This window comes from Lactuca saligna, chromosome 6, assembly GCF_052625555.1.
Source record: "Lactuca saligna cultivar CGN05327 chromosome 6, ASM5262555v1, whole genome shotgun sequence".
NCBI classification, from domain to species: Eukaryota; Viridiplantae; Streptophyta; class Magnoliopsida; order Asterales; family Asteraceae; genus Lactuca; species Lactuca saligna.
In genome coordinates, this window is record NC_136422.1 from 77,329,229 (window position 1) to 77,335,895 (window position 6,667).

Here is a 6,667-nt window from a genome sequence, read left to right on the forward strand (position 1 = left end):
CTTTTATCTAGGCTAATTCCCCAAGTAGAATAAGGTCTCAAACACATCAAATCACACAAATCAAAGTGAGTTTACGGTCCAAGAGAAGCTTAGGTTGTAAACTCCATAAGAATGGACAAAAGGGTGTCTTCAAGACACCTAAAGCCTTAGACCCCTTCATGGAATTGTTTCCTACAAAAATGAGGAACCTAAATACATAAAAATCACTCATCAAAGTGAGTTTACGGCCAAGAGAATATTCTTGGGCCGTAAACTCAAAAGGATGGCACCAAAGCGTGCCTAGGGTTCTCATTTGCTTTAAACAATTGTCTAGAACATATCCCACAAGTGCAAGAGGCTTGAAGGCAAGTAAAACACACCATACTTAGAGTTTACGGCCGTAAACTCTAAGGGTAATAGCCTTGAGGCCGTAAACTCCTAATTGGAGTACTTCTAGACCCTAAACCCTTCCAAGGACTTAACCACTAAGTTAGAACAATTCTAGAAGGCCCTTGGGACTTCAAAACACACCAAACACACATGTTTGGGAGTTTACGACCGTAAACTCAAGAGTTTACAACCGTAAACTCCATGTGTGATGGTTTATAGAGAGTAAACTCTCACATAGGGTCCTTTGGAAACCCTAAACACAAATACCCTATCCCACAATAGCTTAGATGCAATCCTTAAGGCTTGAAACACTTATATAAAGTGTTTATTATGTCTAGGATGTCTTAAACCTTATCAATTAGTCATTTATGTCTAATTGAGTGTGTATATGTGTGATTATATGGTCATTAGACCTTAAACTCACATTAAGGGCATTGCACTCCTTTGTTGCGACCATTTAGCCTCCTAGCACTTGACCAAAAGTGTTATCCTCGCGCTTAAATGTTACTACTTGAATAATTAGTGTTATAATCACTAATTATCTATATACATGTGTTTTCATATGTAATTAGGATCATTGTGTGTGTCTAAGTCTCCACTTGACACCAAGCACTTGTCCGATCCTTCCGTATGATAACAGTCCGTTCAATTCCAGTCACTTACTCCAGGTGAGTTCATACCCCTTATCTAATGTTTTAAACTCTTTTTAAATGTTTTATGGGGGGGATACAAGTAGAATCATGCTACTTATTATGTCAATCACATGTGATTGGTAAGGAGGACTATGTTACTTATTACATCAATCACATGTGATTAATATACAGCATTCAAATGATTTGGCTACTCATTAGCCGTTTTACCAAACAGTTTCCTTCAAATGACTTTTTATAAACATTTTATATGTTTTAAACTCCTTTTCACACTATACAGCTTACTCCGTACATTTCCTTTCAAACTTATTTACAATTGTGTTTCAAACAAATGTTTCCTTATACTTAAATTGTTTTATTAAACTTATGCCTTCAAATTGTTTTATAGATTGACATCAAGTCGATCTTTTCTTAAAATAATACTTATATTTCAAATGTCTTACAAAACTTATTTATGTTTTCATATTATAAATTGCATGCCTCTATATGTATAGTTATATAAGAAATGTTTAAAGGACATAGGAAGGCCATCCACCCTATTTCCTTTTCGCGCCTTGAGATGTGGTCTGGTGGGACATTGGGTATTCGTCTGAAAGTCGTTTAAATATTAGTTATATATCATGTGTACATATATAGTCATAAAAGGTCCTTCAAGTTCATCCTATGCCCTTGGGTAGCAAGGGTATACATCCATGTCTACACGTACCACATAGATTACTAGAAAGCTACCATATGGGTAGTTCAGGAAGATACTAGAACCATTGCTAGAACGCGATATCATACAATGAGTCAGTTCATTCATGAGTCAATACTTTCTAGAACTTTTCAATACATTACATATACAACTATACTAGAACGAGAACATATACAACTATACTAGAACGAGAACATATACAACTATAGTAGAACGAGAACATATACAGCTATAGCACGGAACCAGTTCAGGATCTAACTATACTGATGAATCACACCGAAATTGTGATAGTTATATCGAGTATACATGATCATTCGGTAATGTGGATGCTCATGGCTTACATTCATGCAGGGGTCGTGGGTAGGTCCCAAAATCCCTTTGATAGGGGAGCGTATAGTATGGGATCTAGACATCACATTATACCTTATCCCTCAAATAAGGCAGTTGAGTACCGATGTAGTCATTTATATTAAATACTACAGTACTTGGAAGTATTACCCTAGATTTAAGGTAATAGGTACGGTTGTAGTTCGGCACTACACCATAGTACTACATTGATTTTCCATTACATATTTTTAGTGATAACCTCACTTAAACATTAATGTACAAACTATATTTTTGAAAAATGATAGTTATACTTTGGAAAATACATCCTCTTACAAGAGACACACACACAGAACAGTTAGGTCTTGGTAGAAGACACCTTCACATACTAGAAGGAATCATCGGGATTCTACGGTTTTTCAAACGTTTACAGTTGCTTCATATACATTTTCAAAACTTACAGTTCATATACATTTTCAATACTTACAATGCGTATACATACAAATACTTACATTTCAAATACATACAAGTAATTACATACAAATTAAGACACTAAAATACTTATGATCTCACCAGCTTCAAAGTTGATACTCGCTTTCAAAATTACTTGTATCCTCAGGTCATCATAGACAGGTACCGTTGCAAGGAGAAAGGAAGATGGAGCTTGTTCAAGACTTATCTTTCATTTTGATTTATGCTTTAGTGTTTATCAAAATTTGACAGAACACATTTGTATAATAATTATATTATTAATGCAATGGATGATGCTGTTGCTTGTTTACTACTTTACATTGTTGTTGATATTATACATGACGTCCACCGCCCCAGAACGCTTCCGTCGTTCCTGGTTTTGGGGTGTGACAATTAATCACCCGAATCGGTCAATGCATGAGTATAAATTATATTCCCACTTTGACAAGGTATGTAGATGCTTCCCGGATCACCCCTCTTTTCTAGAAGTTCATTCAGCAATACTTCAGCAACTTCTTCCATATTTTGTCTAGTAGTGAAGAGATTTTTAAGCAAAGTTGCATACTTATGTGTTTGAAGTATCGTTTTAACAAATGTAATGTTCACTTGGAGGGTCTTCACTTGCTCTACAAATCTTCTATACCGTTGAATCTGCTCATCTGGTATGGCTCGGATTGGAAATGGCAAAGGTGGCCTATAAGGTTTCAAAAGAGAATGATTTTTCTCATCAGACCTCGGACTTGTTGAGTCCATGATGCCGACTCGGCGAGTCGAGTCGGGTCGGGTTTGCTCGAATTGCATTCATCTGTCTCTTTTGTTTGCTTCTTATTGGGTTTCTTCTAAATAGAGGTCATAGGAGTAAATTTTTTTTTCATAATTAGTGGTTATCACATTTAGATGCGCAATTTTTGGATATTTTTCGGTATTTCTAGGAAGTTCACCGAGTGTTCATTGATTTGTTGCGCAAGCTGACCTATCTATTTTTCAATGTTATGAATAGAGGCTTGCTGATTCCTACGCAAATTTTGTTGATCTTTCATCATATCTTGATGATCTTTAAGCATTACTCGTTGCTCCTTCAATTCAATGCCGGTATCATTGTGCCTCTTCTCGGACGCAGCTACAAACCTTGTGAACATCTCCTCTAAATCAGCTCTCATTTCCATAACCGGCTCTTCCTTTTGATAGAAACCCCATTCTTTTTGCTTGTATTTCTCTTCCTTCGCCTTTTTGTACTCGTCATACAGGAGCCATTCCTTGTTCGGTTTCCGCCAATTATCATCAAATCTATCGCCACTTGAATAAAATACTTGGGCTTTCTTGTTTCCATTCTCATCCAAATCACAATCTTTAGTAAGATGAGGTCCGTTACAATTCTCACATGCAACCCGAATAGCATGATTGTTTGATCCATCTTAGTCATCCTTCAATCTAAACTATCTAGTTTAGCCATCATTACCGCCATGCTATCGTTAACAGTGTTCACCACCCCCCTACTTACTTCATTTTATGGGTTACGATATTCTCTAGAGTGTTTAGAGAATTCCTCTATTAATTCCTTGATCACCGGGGGTGGCTTCTTTGTAAGCGGTCATTGCGAGTCAAGAAGCTGCCTTGTAGTCACATTTACCCCATCATAAAAAATCGATACTTCTTGTTGGTTATTAAGATTGTGATGTGGGCAATTCCTTAGTAAGCCCTTGTATCTCTCCCATGCCTCGTATAAGGATTCTCCATCTTGTTGTTCAGTGTTGGCAATGGCTTTCTTCAATTTGGCTATCTTTGATGGAGGACAAAATTGATCAATGAACTCTTCCTTCATTTTAGCCCATGTAGTGATAGATCCTGGAGGTAATGATTTGATCCAATCCTTTGCAGCACCTTTGAATGTAACTGGAAGCATACGAAGCAGTTGGGTCTCGCGAGGCATATTAGGAACATTAAAATAATCAGCTACATCGTTGATCTCATCCAAGTGTTTATAGGCATCTTCGTGATCTTTTCCGTAGAAGGGGCTCCTTTAGTTGAGCAAGTATGTAACCTTTAAGCTAAAAGGTCGCAGTTGCGGGAATTGTGGGTTGCACAAGTCCCAGGCTGATATCGTCACATATTCTCTTCTTCTATTCCCCCATGGGAACTTCATCGATGTTAGCCATGGGGTTATCTAGTTCGCCTTCAAAGTCGCTTTCTTCCTCGGTTTCAGATTCGGAGTCATATTCGAATTCGGCCTCTTTTGGATTGTCTTCAATATTCTCTAACTTTCTTTCCTTGCTCTTTTGACAGATGGTCTCTCCTGCCTTCTTGTTCTTTTTCTTCCCAAAAACCATTTTCAAGCTCTTGAAGGGTGAATTTGTCAGTGTATCAGAGCTTACAACCTCCTTGCCTTTGTTTATCCTTAAAGCGGATTCTTGGTCTTCAAATGGAGGAACCAGGGGTGTGTTGGATCCTCTGGTCATGTAATACATGCAAAAAAAAACAAGAAAAATGCGTAAAAAGGTTAAAAATAAAAAACTAGAAACGAAAATAGTTGTTCAGCGATGGACTCGTCGAGTTTGGTCGTAGGGACTCGGCGAGTTCGATGCAAAAGCAGCAAAAATTTTAATCAAACTTCCTAAAAGTTAAAAACTGAAATTAAATTCTAATCCGAAATCTACTAAAAGCAGTAACTTTGTGCAAAAGAAATCTCACACAAAGGATCGATAACAATAATTTAAATTTAGAACCGTTCCTCGGCAACGGCGCCAAAAACTTGATGTTTGTGAACTCAACTAGTTTTATTCCTACTTCTAAATTATAAATTAATCACACAAAGGCAGTGACCTGTCAATTGGTCGTATAGATCTAGTAAGCAGGGTATCGAACTCAGGGAACGGTAATTAAACTAATTACTAAAATTATCTAAAAACAAAATAGCAGATAATAAAAGAAGGATTTTCTCTAGTTTTACAAGACTAGAAACTTACTAACAATTAAAATAAATAACTAACTAACAACTAAGCAATCAAATATCAACTAAATTCAATATCTAAAGGGACTTCTGTTAAAGTTCGACTCCATTGATCCTATGGTTAATTTTAATGGTAATAGTGCAATGGATTAAACTTTTATTGGCTACCAATTTAGGTGATTAGTTTTACATTCGCTATGCTAATCCTTAGAAAATAAACTAATTCAAGTAGTGGCCAATTGTCTAAATTAATTAATTCTCTAGGTTATTTATTCGGGTTAAATAAGACTTGTAATGGTTAATCAAATTAGTCAATTCAATTAGCCTCTTGTTGTTGGTTTATCAAACAAGCTCACACATTAACTTAACCATTCTCTAATTAATCCTAGTTTCATATTCACTAACCCTAGGCACATAATAAAGTTTTCACATAAATCACATGAGGTAAACAATTAAGAGATGTTCATGCAGCCTAATTGTCTTCCTATTAACAGAAAAGAGTTATGGTTAATGCATAAGGATCTTTAACAAGCTTAATTCAACAAAATCACCAAATAAAAGTTAATCCTACCATTAATCAAACCATAGTCTCAAAATTGTCTTACCCAAACAGAAGATAGCAAGTTTAGCTCATAATTAAGACAGTAGAAATCTCAAAAACTAAGTTCAATAACATAAACATGGTTTATGTACTAGATCTAGTTAAGAGAAATTAAAGTATGCCTTAGTTATCATTCAAAACTTGAATTGGGTTGACTCTCCACTCTTCCAGATGTCTCTTCTCGCTCTGAATCACAACTCCTCCTCCTAGGGTTCTCCGAAGTCTTGTCTATCGATCTGGAGGGTTTCTTTTATAGATTCGACCCGACTCGTCAAGTCCAAGACCAACTCGTCGAGTCCCTCATTAAATTCTCGTGTACGACAAGTCAAGGAATCCCCTGCTTCGCAAATCTTCTTGGGAACCCGTCGAGTAGACGTCCATACTCTCTGAGTTGATTGTGTTTTTGGCATTTTTCTTCCTTTGTTCATTCAAAAGCTACCCGATAGCCACTCCTGCTTCCTTTTGCTTCCGAGCACTTCTTTTGGACTGAAAATATAATTCAAACATAATTAACTACCTTTTTTCCTTATTATGCAATTAATTAGCTAATAAATGATAAAACTCCATACTAGAAATAGGGATAAACATGCACATATCATCTAGTTTATTTT

The 6,667-nt window shown here is 36.3% G+C and overlaps 1 non-coding gene across 1 annotated transcript; it reads left to right on the top strand.

The window, feature by feature from the left end:
• Nucleotides 1-4,175: 4,175 nt before the first annotated feature.
• Nucleotides 4,176-4,282, top strand: LOC145003620 (small nucleolar RNA R71). Its single transcript, XR_013662073.1, has one exon. It is a non-coding gene; the product is annotated as a small nucleolar RNA R71 (small nucleolar RNA).
• The last annotated feature ends 2,385 nt before the right edge of the window (nt 4,283-6,667 follow it).